The sequence below is a fragment of the Lacerta agilis genome, chromosome 6, assembly GCF_009819535.1.
Source record: "Lacerta agilis isolate rLacAgi1 chromosome 6, rLacAgi1.pri, whole genome shotgun sequence".
NCBI lineage: Eukaryota > Metazoa > Chordata > Lepidosauria > Squamata > Lacertidae > Lacerta > Lacerta agilis.
In genome coordinates, this window is record NC_046317.1 from 67696270 (window position 1) to 67712564 (window position 16295).

Here is a 16295-nt window from a genome sequence, read left to right on the forward strand (position 1 = left end):
TGTTTGAGACTTTGTCCTGCCATACGATGCCCCAATCCTTCCTGACATAGTGTATATGGAAGGCACTGAGGCATCACTCCTGGCAGGTGTAAGTTGCCCACATTTCACCACCATAAAGCTGTGTGCTCTTCACACAAGCCTGGTAGACCTGCATCCTGTCTTGGTCGTAGACATCACATTCTCCCGTGGCCTCTTGAAGAGGCAAGCCATTGCCATAGCTTACCTTGCCAGTGTGCTTGTCCAGCACAACGTTGATGGAAAGGTTGCTTGTTATGGTAGAACCAAGGTAGGCAAAATCTCTACCAATATGTGGTCGAGTATGTGGTCACCAATGCTGATGTGTGGAGTGCTGGCAAAGTCCTTACCTCGGTCTTCATCAGGCTGGTGGTAAAACCGAACCCCAGGTAGGCTTGAGAGTCTGCAAATCACTACATCTTACATATAGAAACCCACCATCCACTGGCTGTGGAACACCTGTGATTTTCTCCTCTAACGTCTCGAGCAACAGCAAAAGAATTGCCGTTCCATATTGGTAGGGAAGCTTTTATCTTCACACTCTGAAATTGTTGCCCCCTGCCAGCTGTTTTGCTAGCCTGCTCTTTTATGCCTTGTTCTGTAGAATAACATGCTCATTTACAACTGTGCTCCTGGACCAGGTGGGGTCAGTAGCAACACTGACAGCATTCTGTTAAAAGCCACATGCCTACACATCCTTGCAAATTCCAAGTGTATACTGTACTATGAAGCATCAATCACAATTTTTTCATATACCTTGGCGATGGAATTCCAATGCTGTGTGTGTGTGTGTCTGTGTGTGTGTCTCTGTGTTTCACTCTGGCTTTATTTTAATAAACAGAGCCCTGTGAAATACAATTTTATTCTAAAGATGGAGAACCTATTTCATGCAAACCGTGGTCCTAAAATAGAAGCGTGCCTCAGCAGACGTCTGTTTTCTCTGTCTGTAGCTAGTAGGTCTTTACCAAGGGACCAAGAGCCCTCCAGCTCTACACCACATGTGTCATATATATAATGCATTGGGAACCATTTTGCATTAGGTATTCAGGACTTAAGTAGTCTGAACAGCTGTTTTTGGATTGGAGGGCTTTTGGTTCAAGCCCCAGCAGGGACGTGTTCCTTCTTGTTGTGGAGAAGAGAGCTGTGACTTTGCTGTCAAATTCTATATAGGACCTTGAGTGACATATTTGGCAGCTGCTTGCTGTGTTTTAAAACTGTTGCTTTTGAAGGAAGTGGTGTTGCTTTACGACTGGCATTGTATGTTCCCCTGTGCTTTTATATTTGTAAATAATTCAATAAATTAATACTGATTATAGCTCTGACCTGAGAAGAGTTCATGCCACTCTGAAGAGCAGTCATTCTTGTTAAAACTATTTTGTTTCCAAACGCTTGACTGGCTTTTAATCCAGGCCAATGTTCTCCTTCTGCACCAGCTAATCATTCATTTCCAAGGATCTGGGACACAGTCTCTCAGCAATGGTGCAGCAACATCCTTTTAATAGCCTAAATGGTGTGTGAAGGGCACATGAAAGGTTCCACAATCTCTTGACCATCTTAGTTAGCATCACACCATTGCCTTCCAAAGACCGTCTGGTCCAAATTTGATGGCAATTTACAACAAAGTGCTACTGCTCTGTTGGAAGGTCATAATGGGTTTAATCCAGCACAGTGCTGCTGAGTGTCTTGTCCAAAGGCCTTGGAGTTCCAGAAAAGACAGGATTAGTCCTGAACATCTAGTGTCTTATTATTCCAAGATGGAGCTCAGCACCCAGTCTAATCAAGCTGCAAAGCAGTATTTTAATAGCGGGTGAAGAATCAATGAGAATATAATGCTTTAGTACTCAGGGCTGCTGTTTCCCTAGAGCGTGTGGTGAAGGAAAGGGGATTAATAGTTCCACTACCTAATGTAACAATGGAGAGTTGCCCAGCATGATAAAATGAGCAGCAGTTGTGTAAGTGATGCTCTCACATTTTAAAAACTCAAGAAGACCCTGCTGGATCAAGCCAATGGCTGATGAAACTATGTGTTAGTGAGAAGTGGAAGAAGCATTTGCATTTGCAGCCAGCTGCTCATAAAATTACCTTGTGGACAACAGGAAGACAGTTTTGGCATTGCAAGTTGGGTACAAAGATAGAACCTCTGATTTGGGCAATACTAAGTGAGGAAATTATCTATTGTGTATGGCTTAATAGCTAATGCTTTAGAGCATTTTTCATGGAAGAAATGGTACCTCCAGGGTCAGAGGCAGCATGCCTCTGAATACCAGTTACAGGGCATCACAATTGGGGGAGGTGTTTTTATGCTCAGGTCCTGCTTGTGAGCTTCCCACAGGCATTTGGTTGTCCATGGTGAGAACAGGATGCTGGGTTAGATGGAACTTTGGTCTAAGCCAGCTGGCTCTTCTTCCTTTCCTATGCTTGCTTGCTTGGATCAGGAATGGAAATGAATAGTTTTTGTAAGTAAGTTTTTTAAAAAGCCATCAAGGACATGCTGTTGCTTTTGTATGTTCCCCTATGCTTGTATATTTGTAAATAAACAGATACAGTGGAACCTCGGAAGCCAAACGCCTTTGAACTCGAACGTTTTGGCTTCCGAATGATTGAAACCCAGAAGTGATCAAAACCCAGAAGTGTTTGTTCCAGTTTCCGAACGATTTTCGGAAGCTGAATGTCCTGCGCTGCTTCCACAGTTCTGATTGGCTACAGGAGGCCCCTGCAGCCAATCATAAGCCACGCTTTGGTTTTTGAACTGTGCCGGGAGTCGAATGGACTCCTGAAACAGATTAAATTCGAAAACCAAGGTACGACTGTATTAGAAAAATATGTCCAGTTCTCTCTCACCTTACAAGTAAACTGACCCTTTGTAAAAGGGCATTCCTGGAACTCCCTGCCAGCTGAGGAGTGACCTAAGCATGGAATTGTGAGCAAATATAATTAAGGTAAAACATCTGGCACATTTGCACTGAGCTCTATAGCTTCTTGTGGTTCTGTAAGACCCAGAGTTATTCATGAGTAACTCAAGGAATCCTTTTCCTCCTTTCACAACGGTTCCTTTCTCAACAGTAATGCCAAGGCAGCTGTTGCAGGAGTCCACATGGCAGCATCTGACTCCTAGCTACTCTTTTTACAAAACAAAACCCAAAGCACTCAACTCCTGCTACATCATATCCTTCAAGATCTAGAAGCAGAATGAAGAGCTTAAGAATTGGACCAGTAATTTTATTTGGTGAGATCTTGTTGCTCTAATCACAGGAACAGAGAAAGTTGACTTACACATTATACTGGTCCATATAGCTCAGTATTGTCTGCACTCTCTGGCAGTGGCTTTCTAGGGTTTATAGTGGCCTGTGATCAGTAGAACCAACCCTCTCCTGGTGCTTGGTTGTGTAGTTCTTCAGAAAGCATGCAGTTGATTAATTTTACTTAAGGAAAAGTTCTGTGTCTTTATGCATTTGAAAGATGACCACACACACACACACACACACACACACACACACACATATTGCAGGGACAGTGGAAGCAAGAGCTCAAAGTGGAGCTCATCTTCCCCCTTTCTCCTTCTCTCTTGCTGGTGGAAATGGTCATAGTTCCATGGGTTTGCCACACCACTTGGACAGAAAAGGAAATGGAGGTTATCAGCTCATTTACATTAAAGCATTTCCCTCTCTTTTTTCCATTCACACAGTGTCAAGCATGCTTTATGCTGACCGGTGGTATTACTCCCTTTTGGGGGGGGGGCTTAGCATGAATTTAACATATTCATTTCCATCCAAAGAATGCATTACTAGGGGCTCCCATTGCATAAACAAATGATATTACTCTAGGCTAGAGAAGAGACAGAAGCAATTGTTTCAGAAAGGCCAGATGAAGGTTAATAAGATTATTCTGTTTGCTGCTCATGGAAGGACTGGATATGTACAGATGTAAAAGCTTGACTCTAATTGCCATTGTTAGCAGTGGACTTGATTTCCTCTGCTCATAGATGCTTTGCTGCAGCACTGATACCAACAGCTGAGACTCCAAGAAACTATCTGCAGTCATGGGGTACCAGAAATAAAACCCAATCCATGCATCACAAACCAATACTAAATTGATCTTCTCCTAGAGCCAGTGTGGTGTAGTGGTTAAGAGCGGTAGACTCGTTATCTGGGGAACCGGGTTCACGTCTCCGCTCCTCCACATGCAGCTGCTGGGTGACCTTGGGCTAGTCACACTTCTCTGAAGTCTCTCAGCCCCACTCACCTCACAGAGTGTTTGTTGTGGGGGAGGAAGGGAAAGGAGAATGTTAGCCGCTTTGAGACTCCTTCGGGTAGTGAAAAGCGGGATATCAAATCCAAACTCTTCTTCTCCCCAAAGTGCAGTGGAGGCTGAGATGATGGCCAAGGAAGTATAGTCATGTTATGGATAGGAGGAGTACATACAGTTCATTCCCATTCCATACAAAAAAAAATAGCAGGTAGAACTCATGTGTGCCTCTGCTTGAGGTCAACAAGGAGGAAGAGGTTCAGGTTCAACATGTGGAATCAGGTAAACATTTGCCTGAGACCCTGGAGAGCCTTTGCCAGTCTAAGTTGGAAGAGGTTCAGAAAAGGGCAACCAAAGAGGTTGGACTGACTCCCCTATGAGAAAAGGGCTTTATAATTTAGAGCTTTATAATTTAGAGAAAAAGTGAGTAATGGCGGATTATGCATGGTGTAGAGAAAGTTTTTAGAGAATTTGTTTTTCTCTCATTTTGATGGTACTGAGTGTTTAAAGATTAAGGAAAGCAAAAAAAAGTACTTTTTCCACACAGTCCATAATTAATCTATTGAATTTGCTCCCACGGGTTGTATTGATAGTCACCAACTTGGATGACTTTGAAAGAGGATTCGACAAACTCTTGGTGGGTGAGGCTATCAATCCTTATTAGTCACAATGGCTATGTTCTGCCTCCAGTGATGAGGCAGTATGCCTTTGAATTGCAGTTGCTGGGCATGGCAAGTTGGGAGTGTGCTCTTGTGCTCAGGTCTTGCTTGTGGGCTTTCAATAGACATCTGGCTCTGAAAACAGGAAGCTGGACCTTTGGTGTGATCCAGCAGTGCTTTTCTTGTGCTCTTACGTAGACAATTCTGGAGTAGTTGGACAAGTAGTATCTGGCCTGGAATCAGGCAGCTTCTGGTGTTCCCTTTCTCTTGCCATTCCTCACCTCCAGACTGTCTACTCCCAAAGCTCCTCCAGCCTAACAGAAGTGGCTGCTGGCATTTTGTCACACACATTTGTATGCAACACATCTTTCCACCCAGCTTGGGTGAATTAATAGTCTAAGAATTAGGCAAGATAGCAGCACAGAGCAGTGTGCTACACACCTGAGGATGACTGTACACTACAGAGAGGAAAGTCACACACTAGAGTGCAGGGAGGCGTCTAACTGGGCATTCCCCCCCAATTCCATCATGCACACCAGACTATTAGACTAAAAAGTCTGAGAAACATTGTCTTAAGGGAATAAGAGCAAACCTTTTTTATTGCTGCAGATCTCAAGTGCATCAAAATTTGCAGGTATTCTGACTTCCCTGTTATGGAAATGCTAGTCTCAATATAGTCTCTCTTTTACAAAAATAAAATAAAAGCAAAGCTTCAATGTGTGAATACTCCATAGTGTGCTAGAGAAGAGCCTGGCCTTCTTGGCCAAGAGGTCAATCCAATTTGCAAAGCTGAGCTCTATCATACTTTTACTTTGCCTTCTCCCATTGCCAGTCACTTGGGGAGCTTCATCAGTATTTTCTCTCTGAAGATTATGAATGAGAAAACGGTGAATAGTGTAACTTTGATTTTAGTTCTGCTTGAAGTTCAGAATTTGTTCTCAAAGCCACAAGCCGTTATATTTTTATCCAAGCCAGAGCTCTTTTCTTTCACACCACGTTCTGCTCAGTGATCTACGCTAAAGATTAAAGTGCATCATGTAAAACTTCTTTGGGTCAATTTTTGGAGGTTTGTCTGACATCAATAAAGCAAAACCGGGAAACAGCCAACTTAAGCATCATCAGGCAGTCGAAGGCAAGCTAATACCAGCTGCGGCATCCAACTGCCAGATAGCTTGTCAGTCCTTTCCTAACCGAGAAATGGTCTATTGATTCCTTCTATCAGTGGTGATACAGTACCCATTTTTATAAGCACTCTAGTCTCAGTCCTACCAGAAGGAAACTGTTATAGCAAGACACAAACTCCATGAACCAGATTCTGCAAACGGGGATGTGAATTGATACGCTACCATGTCTGAGTGACATTTTCTATTAATAGGTATGGGGGATTTTTTTGGACATTGCTGTTTACTTTAAAGTTGCTCCTGTGGAAATTGAATGACTCCCCACCCCCACCCCACACTCTCCCTAGCTGAACTCATATAAAACTTAGTCTTATGACATACAGAGAGTGGTTTTTTTTTTGCTTTTCTTCTCTTCAGAGTTCTGCTGCTGCCAGAGTATAAATATGGAACTCTAAAATACCTTGAACGTAAGGGAAGGGAAAAGCACAAAAGGATTGATTTTGGAAAGTCCTGTTTACACTACTAATTTATGTTGATTTGTGTCACTTTTAACAGTCATAGTGTCACCTAAAGAATCTTGGAAACTGTAGATTGGTATGTTGCTGAAAGCTTTACAGTTCCAAGAATTACTGAGGAACAGGGAATGTCTATTAATTCAGTTTAAGTCTTAATGGTGATTAGGGGATTGATTCAGTCTACACTTAAAAGCAAACCTGTCTAAGGGCTCAATCACACTTACTTTTTGCCTCACACTAAGGTCCATGCTTCCCCAGTCTGTGTCCAAGCACTTTTTGCAGCTTTCCCCAGGAAAACCTGATCTTTATTGCTCAATTAGAGCAAACGGCTTTTTGTGTTTTCCATGGATTGTTGTTTCCTCTGATTCAGCAGCAAAGAGCAGGTTTTCATGGAGAAAGCGTCATGGCAGAGGAAAAATCTGTTCTACACGGACCTGAAAAGCCCAGACCTGTGCCTAGAAATGTGGAGTAAAGGTAAGTGGGGATGAGCCCCAGTTCACAGTTTCTAAAATAAGATGCAAACCAAAACACAGCCATCCTTCAAAATTCACACTTTTCCAAATTTTGCAACACAGGAGAAAAATTCATCACTGTAAAATGTGCACAAAAATGCATATACTGTATTGGTGAAAATAACATATAAAATACATTGTATTATGGATATGGCTTTGCAAAAAATGTGTATTTGGGGGGGGGGAGAGAAATGATACTAAAATGCAGATAAATTTTCACGAGGACTTAAAATAAAATGCAAACAGATGTTGAAATGTAAAGAGCTGAATTTAAGATCAGAAAAATAAGAAACAGAGAGAAACCCATGCTGGCAGATTTGCCCATCCCTAGTGAGGATACACCCTAACACTAAACTGCAGCAAGAACATTAATGTTTAGAATGCGTGTTGATGATAGCTGTACCAATGCAGTGCCACAGGTCATAGTGTTCTGCCTGCATTCCTGGGGTGCTACTCAGGCAGATGGCGCAAGAGTTGCATGAATAATGCCAAGATTCAAAATCTAACTACAAATACTATAAGTAAGAAAACAGCATTGTAAAAACCTCTTGCCATACAACCTGGATGCAAACAGATGCTCATAGTCACTTACGCATGCAAGTGAACAGCTGTAAAGTCAAGAGCACTTTTTTTTCAAGCAGTTGTCAAAGGTTACATTATATACCTGAAGGGAAGCATGATTGGACGAAACAGCTCTGCTCTCAACCTCCATGTGTTTAACTTAATGTATGCAAATAGTGACCCTTTCATACAGACATGGGGTCCTTTTTGTGCAATTGAGAACCGAAATGCCATGCATACAGTTGTATGTTGTGTAGGATCTATGCACATTAAGTGCATGTGTGGTCAGGAACAAGGATCATATGTGTGATCCTTCTCCCCCTCCTCAGGTGTGTGTGTGTGTGTGTGTGTGTGTGTGTTTACTGTTTTATTATATATTTACTGTTTTAACCCACCCAAGGTGGGGTGGGGTATAAGTTTAATAAAATTAAAGTGCTTCTCCATATGGTTGCAGACCTGATTGTCACAAGTTTGGATTATGTACATGGGTAAAGAGCGATTCATAGACTTTATGTGAATTAGAACCTGAACTCCATTATGCAAGGCTTGAATCTGACACAGAATCACAAAGGAGCAGAAGACATATAAATATAACGCTGTACAAACTGCCCTTCCAGGGTGATGTGGCTGTTAATGTTTACTCTGTTGTGCTGTGATTGTAGGCAATCAAATACTGGGGGAAATCTGATGTTTCGCACTTTGTTACACAAAGCTTTTGGATCAGCAGGCAGTTGACACTGTACCTGTCATGAAAACGCATTTCCAAAATTACAGTAATGCTTTTAGTGTCCTCTCTCCTTAGCTTGAATGTGCTGTCCTCTGGCAGGGTTATTACAGGCCGATATTATATATGAATTGGACTAGATTATCAGTCACTGTTAGAAGATTCTGTGTCCTACAGTGTTTGGCTTTGCTTGTGACAGGCAAGACTTAAGAGCATTTTCACAAATGATGGCAAGGGTGTTTTTTTAGTATGGAAAACATTACCTGTGGTCATTGCTGACATGGTACAGAAAGTGGAAGGAGTTTGTTTTCAAAGTGAACCATTGTCACAGCCAAATGTTTGAAGTGGGCTACCATTGCATGGATCTCATTCCTAAACTATATACAGTGGTACCTTGGTTTAAGAACAGCTTAGTTTATGAACAACTTGAATTATGAAAGCTGCAAACCCAGAAATAGGTGTTTTGGTTTGTGAACTTTGCCTTGGAATAAGAACGTGTTTCGCTTCCTGTTGAGTGTGTTCCATTTGTAAATTGAGTCCCCCGCTGCTATGGGAAAGCACGCCTTGGTTTAAGAATGCTCTGGTTTAAGAACAGACTTCTGGAACGGATTAAGTTCGTAAACCAAGGTACCACTGTATTCTTTACAAACTGATTGATTTTTGAGAGTGCAAAGTAGGGGAGTGCTGCTATGAATGAAGTGAACGTCTTTCAGTAGAATACTTAACACCACTTCTCATGCTACTTTTTCCATCACAGGAAACCGTAATATAAACAGTAGCCCTTGTTCTGCAGCTCCTTGTCCAATAGGGTTTCTGTCCATCCAAAATACACTGGACAGCACACTGAGGACTTTCATCAGATGACATCTTCTATGTCCCCACCTCTATGTGCTTTTCAAGGCTCAGGTTAATTTTTCAAAAGTGTCCAGGGAGGATGGTACCAACAGCTCAGGACTGCAATACATGAAGGACCGCCTCTCCCCATATAAACCGTCCTGAACTCTGCTCAAAATAAAAAATTTCTTTCCAGTAGCACCTTAGAGACCAACTGAGTTTGTTCTTGGTATGAGCTTTCGTGTGCACGCACACTTCTTCAGATACTCTGCTTTCATCCTCTGAGGCCCTTCTTCATGTGCCTCCTCCGCCAGAGGTCTGGAGAGTGGCAACATGAGAAGGGGCCTTTTCTGTAGTCGCTCCCCATTTGTGGAATGCTCTCCCCAGGAAGGTTCGCCTGGCGCTTTCATTACATGTTTTTAGGCGCCAGGCAAAAACGCTCCTCTCCAACCAGGCCTTTGGCTGATTAATACTCTACAGCCTTTTAAATACGTCTTTGGGAAGGGTACGTTGTTGTTTTGCTATTTTGTTTTACAGTACTTATTTATTTGTTTTTATCCTGTATTTTATTCTGTAAACCATCTTGAGATCTTATGATGAAGGTTGGTTTATAAATCAAATAAATAAACAGATAAATAAGCAGCACTCACTGAAAAATCCAAATGTGTGCACAGACCTGACAGGGTTGGGTTGGAGAACTCTGACTATACTGAGCATGGCAGACTGTTGCTCTGACTGCTACGTGGCTATGAATGCTGTACCCATAGAAGCTTGCCTGAAAAGGCACTCTGGTGTCTTTTTTCGTGCCAGGCAAATACTTTGTTACTTGCTCAAGGACTGCAGCATGTTGAATGGCTTGTTTTAATTGTAGTTTTAAGGCTTATTTGTTTCTGTGTTTCATATTGTTTTGCTGTTTGAATGTTATTATATTGCATTATTCTTGTAACTGCATGCTACCCTAGGAGCTTCAGAGGGAGTGGTGATTCATAAATTCCCTGGATAAATTAACAAAAATCACTGTATATGGAATGAGGAAAATGAAAACTGTGGGTCATTTCATGTAACTATGCTTATTGTAGAAATATCAGATGTGAAATGAATTTTCATTTATTAAATTAAACTTTAGATTAAATTTATTCAGTTTTAATTAAATTTATAGCATACTCTTCCTTCCAAAGGAGCCTAGTGAGGCAAACATGCAAGCAATGAAACAATTAATATATCTTTAAAAAAACCAATTCTAATACAGAAACAGACTGGGAAAGATCTCTACTTAAAAGTTGTGTTGAAAGAGGAAAGTATTCAGTAAGCACTGAAAAGACAGCAGATGTGATACCTGTTCAATATTTAGCTTTTGGGGGAATATGTCCTACTGAAATTACTGGCGCATACTTGCCCAGGCAAGCACATTATGTGACCCATGAGAACAGCAAAATAACCAGACTGTACAATGGTGATAGGATAGAAACAGGCCAAATATTTATTGACAGTAGAAGGCAAGGTAAGGGTTGGCATGGCATTGGGCCCCAGGAACTTAGCTATTTTTAAAAGGCCTACAGAAATGTGGGCATGATAATTTTGCCATAAACTCACACTAGAAGTGGAGAGAGGGAGAAGGAAAGTGCACCTGTCCTTATGTCGGTGAACTCAGGATATGCCTGAGTGCCTTTCAGGAGGCTGGAAGTTCCAGCGTCACTAAAATTCATCATGGAGGGTGTCTGGTCATATTAGAGTTATGCCGATCCTTATCCTCATGCTATGATCTACAGAGATAAACCATATCATAAGTTCAGAATCACATACACCTCTTCACAATAAATTTTACTTAGGTGCAGTGGACTAGTTTCTGCACACACTCCTCTGTATCCTCCATCCAGAAAAGAAGCGTTGTCAGAATTCAATGACATATTCCAGTCAGGCAAAAACATTATGTGTGTGAAGCAGGGCATGTGAGGGGTGTGGCCTGGAGAAAGTGGGTGTGGCCTGGAGAGAATTCTTAGAACCAAATAAACCTAGAGGGTCACATTTGGCCCTGGGCCTCAGGTTTTCGTCCTCTGGCCTAGATGGTCTTCATGTTTCTGGCTAGTGGTGGTGTTTCCTGCTTGGCAGGGGGTTGGACTGGATGGCCCTTGTGGTCTCTTCCAACTCTATGATTCTATGACAATGTGTCCCATGAGGCAGCAAAACAACACAGTGACAAACCATCACTTGGGGGTGGGGTGGGACGGTGCCAGAAGTTTCCAGGTGGTAAGATGACCTCTTGAGCATACTGGAGTCCCTTGCATAGGTAGAACCAGCAAAATCCGAAGAGAAACAAAATAGTTTGTACCTTGCCAGGCCTAGTCAACCAAGATTCAAACTGTCAGCTCATATGGGTAGGGAAGAAGAAATATCTGTTTGCTTGCTTTGCCAAATTTAGATCCTGGCTTGTGGCCAATGGCCTTCAGGGCAGTGAGGTAACTGGGAAGAGGAGAGGAGGCTGGTCTTGAAATACAAGACTCCCACTTTAGATGGATTGCTGCAGAGCTTTGCATCCCTTTGCATCGTCCCCTTAACACTGAGGACAACGTCATTTCCTTGCCGCAGCTGCTCTTTTCCTGACACCTGCTGGCAAAGGGCCTGTGACATTCAACCTGGTTTAATAAAATATAGCAGGTGCTACTTGGAAAAGGTACCAGGCTAGATTCCATTTCAAATGCCCTGGGCCCCATCTGAAAGCCTTGCAGAAGTTTCATTTGCTTTATGCTCTTTATTTGGAATCAGTGGCATGCAAACTGGAAAGGGACTGACTGGAATCCAAATTCTGAGTGTATGTTTTAGGGTATGCCTAGTTGCCCACCCAGGAGATTTTTGAGGAGTTTCTCCTTCAGCAGAAGTTTTCTTATATGTGTCTATGTTGCAGCTGAAAGGCCAGGATAGTCCTGCACACATTTAAACTGCAATTGGGGACAGTGTGCAGTGCCAGCGGAGTCTGTAACCAGGGAAGAGTGATGCCAGCTCTAGCTTCTCTATCACATCAGCCTCCCACCCCCCTCATACTGGTGTCATTCTACATGATTCTGCTTTTAGCAATTATTGCCAATCTTGGAGCAGAGAAAGCAACACAACATACGAATGCTTGGTTTCGTTTTGCATCTGCCAGGCCAGAATGCTTTCTAGGAATACAAGTAAAATGAAAAATTGTCTTGTGCTTTGGAGGCTTTCGCCTCCACCCACCAAATCAGTGAAGAATTCCTTATCTGGCACTTTGAAAAAAGAAATGGTAAGCACTAGCAAAGCTATTCTCTCCTCTTGCAGGAATACAGTACCATTCTGTTGGCCCCTGCCCCCAAATAAATAAATAACCCATTAATCTAGATCTTTGAGTCTCCAGTGCTAGGGTGCAAATCTGGCCTGGTGCCCTTTTTGGAAATGGACCTAGCAAGATTTCTCCCCATGCATAATTTGGGGATAGAATATCACACTGTTGTCCTGGATCAGGACAAGCTAAGGTGGCCAATAACGCATTGCCAAAAGAGGAGTTGCATCGCAAAGGACACACGTTGCTGTAAAATTTGCATATGCTAGTTGATAGGTATACATTTTTAAATGATTGTGATTTAAGTAGGCATACAGTACTTCTCATTCTACTGGGAAAGGCTGTGAACCTGTGTGTCTGCTCAGCCTGCTGTCTGGGTCTTAACTTTTGATGAGCAACCTCAAGGTGATAAGCAAGCCCTGCTCTCCATCCTTAGGGCTCTTTAAACCAGACTTGGACTGCACAGTCCTTCAAACAGAGGACTCCTTTTAACAAGGGACAGGAAATGCCACAGATAGTGCTATTCTCTGTTGTGATATTGCAGGCTCTGGGTCACTTTGCATAACCGGTGTGTTTGTGCGGGTGCATTTTGCAACATGTCACTGACACAGTAATAGCGCATTATTGGTGGATTTATCCTGGACCATCCACACACCATTCTACTTCATTAGCTGTTTTGCAATGCTTCCCCAGTGTCACTGCATTGCTGTATGGTCATCTGGAGGAGCACTCATGCACTATAGTACAACAGATGTGGGGCAAAACCAATACATTGGAATGTGTGTGAAATAAAAAGTTGCAGGATTTCAGCAGGAAGTTACAGGAGATGCACTGGTTGGAAACAAAGCAAGATGTCCATGGTGAAACCTTTGCAGGCATAAACAGAAGGAAAAGGAGTATCATGTGCAACCACCCTGGTACCATCATGATTACAAATACGTAATCATGAACGCACAAGAAAGAGGGCAGGGACCCCCTTTAAACAACCAGTCTGTGCCTACCTGTACACCACCTTCAGCACTCTAAGTTGCAACCTGAGTTAGCTTTGCTTTTAGAGGCCAAGCCAAATCCATTGGATTCAAACATCCATGTCCCACCCCCCAATATTTCAAGAAAACTGCTACAATATAGTTGGAAAACTCCTTATTTAAAGAGACTGCAAAGTATTCTAGCATTTAGTGACTACTACAAATTGCCAAACATTGGGGGGGGGGAAGCTTTCACACGACATGGTGTCATAGAGATCACTCAGAAGCTAGAAAGCATAAAGGCAGCACACAAGCTATCCTTCCAATTGCAAGACAGAAGTGCAGTACAGATATCGTAAGCGACTAAGCTAATAGCAGCTAGTGGTACCTGGGCTGCATAAGCATTATCATACACATTGGCTTTGAGGAGCTTTCCTATTAAGCAGAGTTGGCATTCCCTGTTAATCCTGCACAGTCCCGGAAGGATGGTATTAGTGTGCCTGAGAATGTACAAATGGATTTATCTTAGGCGGAAGGTAGGCTGCTTTTTTTTATATCCCTGATTGAGTGTTTTTGCCGTCTCCCATCAGCCACTGGTGAAACCTCTCAACTCTATTAAAACAAACCAAATTCTGCAATTAGCATAAATGACACCAGGCAGCCAAATTTGAAGAAAGTTACATAATTTGCACAATTTCTTCCTAGTGGGTGCAGAATTTTGCCTGGAATGGTGGGGAAGGAAGGAGAAAAGTATAGCACAGTGTACAGTGGTACCTCGGGTTACAGATGCTTCAGGTTACAGACTCCACTAACTCAGAAATAATACCTTGGGTTAAGAACTTTGCTTCAGGATGAGAACAGAAATCGTACAGCGGCAGCATGGCGGTGGTGGGAGGCCCCATTAGCTAAAGTGGTACCTCAGGTTAAGAACAGTTTCAGGTTAAGAACAGACCTCCAGAACGAATTAAGTTCTTAACCCGAGGTACCACTGTACAGCCACGTAAGGATGGGAGTCAGGTGCTGGGGCCCATGGGAAACTACAGAGATTGGACATATTCACAGGGAACAGGATTTATCAATGGCCAGCTACAAGAGCCATCAACTGCTAGATATATTATACCTCCACTGTCAGAAGCAGTATGCTTCTGTATGTCAGTTGCTAAGGGATCACATGAGATTTTCATTTAGGGTGCTTTCAAATATGCAACTCCCCACCTAGAATCAGATGTGGTGTGTTATCATGAGAAGACAGCACCACTTCAAAAAGCGAACATTTGCATCATCCCAAAGAGATCCATTGCTAAGTAACTAGACTATCAACCAAGAGCTACCTACAAGGACAGCACTGGTCTCCCTAAATTAGCAATAGCCAGATGATGCCCTCCGGATGTCAGCTCCAGCCACCAAAGACATTGATCTGGGATGATGGAAGTTTCATACCATCTTGAGGATGCCACATTGGCTACACCCTTCCCCAAATCTTTCACCCAGAATCTTCTACCCACTCTCATTCCTGGCTTCCATGCTGGAGTGGCTTTTTATACTGGAGCTAAAAATAATTGAAAGGCATTGGCTTCGGGTGAGCCAAGGCAAGGAGGAAGTCCTTCTGCATTAAAAAAGGGGAATTCAATTCCCTCCAGTGCAGCTGGCAAGGGTCTGTCAGTCAAAAAGGCAGCATGTGTGAGAAGCTTTCACTCTCACTCCCTGGAATGTCTCTGGCTAAATTAATAAATTGGCACAGTCTTTATCTCCTAATTGTCCATTCTTGTGTCCAGCTTGACAAGTGCACATTCTTGGCTTGTGGGTGTGTTGGTCAAGGCTATAGTCTAGTATAGTGGTTGGACAAGAGCTGGGAGAGGTGGGTTCAAATCTAATCAGACATGAAGGTCACTGGGTGACCTTGGGCCAGTCACAGTCTCTCAGATTGACCTACCTCAATCTGTTGTTGTGATAATAAACTGTGGAGGTTGGGAGAGAACCTTGAGCTCCTTGGAGTAAAGTGGGTGGGTATAAGTTTAGTAATAATTTAAGGGGGGGAATTAAAACCCAGCATGGCAGTTCTTATTCATAGAATATAGGTCCAGGATCCAGTGCTGTATCTTGGGTCTTAAATTTCAGCAGTGCCCTGTGCAACACCAGAATTGGGTACCCCCCTGTCTCTTGCCTTCCATTCCATATCATAGTTGTGGTGCCCCTGAGGCTTCGCACCCAGTGCAATTTAAGCGGTTGCACACCCCTAAATTTTCCTCTGCAGAATCTGAAGAACCAGCCATCTGGTTCCACGTGCTCAAAGGGACTTTGGGCTTGCATTTCTCAAATCGCAGCTCCCATGTTACATGTCCAATTCATGGGCTGAGTTAAATCATCTCTTTGGACCACGGACTAATCTCTCAAATGCCAAGGTTCCAGTCCCGTGTGCATTTGTTGTTGTCGTTAAGATCTATGAATATATGATAAATGTGCTGTCTCTTAATAAACAACACATATCTCCTTTCAGATACATAAATATAAACGTGTTACTGAGTTGCTGGAGGAGAAACAATGAGCACGCATGAGATGTGACCTTTGTTGAAGCAGTCCCAGTGGAGACGGCAGTCATACAATCCCGCACAGACGCACATCAGCTTAATACAAGCAATACAATGCAGGCTCCTTGGTTTAAAATAGAAAAGTACATTGACCACTTGAATCCTTGGGTCATTTTACACCCTGCAAGCATTTATTCCCAACCTGGGTCACTACCAGGGCCAAAATATTGCCAAGCCAAATTAGCTGCTTAATAGAATACATACAATGTTTAAAAGCTAAATAAATGCTGCCAGCAGCGGCTGTCTTCTACATCT

The 16295-nt window shown here is 42.8% G+C and overlaps 1 protein-coding gene across 2 annotated transcripts in view; it reads left to right on the plus strand.

The window, feature by feature from the left end:
- Nucleotides 1-16295, plus strand: part of RALY (RALY heterogeneous nuclear ribonucleoprotein) — a 195586-nt gene that overhangs the window by 38085 nt on the left and 141206 nt on the right. The gene's annotated exons all lie outside the window — the stretch shown is intronic.